Genomic DNA, 1,683 nt, shown 5'->3' with positions numbered 1-1,683 from the left:
CTCCATTTCAAATTCCTTTAAATAATTAAATTTATTTAAAAAAATTACACATATTGTATTATAGAAAGTATACACATTCAAATCAACTGTCTAATTTTCACTACATCTTATAATCCAGTACTGTAAAAATGTTTTTATTACTCAGTCGTGATCACTGAACGCGTGTTATTTTTTCCCAAAGCCATAATAATATTCAGTTCACCTGCCAAATCAGATCCCGCCCTTCCAAGTACTGATTTTGGTAATAACGTAGTCCCTTTAAGTTACACCAATAAACGAACAACCTTACTATCTGGGCCAAACTCTTAAATAATGAATTAAATTTTTCCACACTACAAACCTTTTAATAACTTCTATGACATATCAAATTAACCAAACGGGCTTCACACAGGTAAACTATTTTACTGCTCTAACTACAATAAACTTAACAGACCAAGGCCACATATTAATAAAAAAACTACTTTACTATCGAAGATGCAAAATTGAAAAAAAAATCGTGGCTACACATGTTTTTGATTATTTGATTACTAGTTACAAATCTGGGAAAGTCGAAAGACCAGCATGTATATTTAAAATATACAAACACTAAAAAAGAGTTCTTAAATAAAATAAAAACGAATAAACCGATAGCATATTGTTTTTCATAGTTTTTGTTAAAGTGATAAAACGTAAATAACAATGCCAGTAAAAATGAGAAAATAAACAAAGAAAATTTAAACTGAGGTAAAAATCTCTCTTCATTTTTCACAATCTTCTTCCCCCTTTCCCTGATAAAGCTTCCAAACCCTTGTCACTACAACATTAATTCAAGACGTAAAAACACATACCATAAAATTTTCTAAACGAAATTTGGGAAAGGGCATTTTTCCGGAAAAGTTACTCACTCTGGGTGGCATTGAAGATCAAAGGAACAGCATCAGGCTTCAAAATATCACGCTGCTGTTGTTTTCCCCCGATGGTCTCTTTAAAAAATACCCGTACTTTCAAATGGGTATGCGCACCAAAGAAGATCTCAGATCAATTTTGTTTATTAGATTTTTATCCGGGTTTAGCCTCCATTCATAGCATGAGCATCGATATCTTCACATTAATTTAAACATAAGAAGAGTGAAACGATGTTCATGTTACGATAAGGTTTAAACTTAAATAAACGCATGCTTTCAAAACACACACCACCTGGGCATGCCACAATCCTGTGTCATGGCGTCTGAGGGAAGTGATCCACCTCCCATTCTCTGGCTGTCAGGGAAAGCCAAAAACTGAGTGCTTGCAGATCTTTCTAGCTTCAGGGTTCATTTTCTTTCCACCTGGAAGCTATGCACACTTCCACCATGTTTACAAAGTCAATCTGCAAGGAAAAAGACAAAAAAAAAAAACTGTTTTATTATTTTTTTATCATTATTTTATTATTTATTTATTTTACATCTGAGAGAGTGGGATAGATAAAATTTATTTCATCACAACGTTAAAAAATGCAAAAGAGGGAAAAATAACCACAGAGAAGGGACCCACAGACAGATAGGAAACCTCTTTCCTCGACAGTTCCAGCGAATCTGATGTTTTCGACTGGGACGTAAACAGTACAAAGTTACAGTGGGCCAAGTAGTTTACATGAATATAAACAAACATAAGTTAATAATATATCGATAGGTATACGGATGGTTTTAAAAAATACAGGACTGC

Source organism: Penaeus monodon, chromosome 30, assembly GCF_015228065.2.
Source record: "Penaeus monodon isolate SGIC_2016 chromosome 30, NSTDA_Pmon_1, whole genome shotgun sequence".
NCBI lineage: Eukaryota > Metazoa > Arthropoda > Malacostraca > Decapoda > Penaeidae > Penaeus > Penaeus monodon.
The sequence above is the reverse complement of the archived record's forward strand: the minus strand, read 5'-3'. Positions refer to the sequence as shown.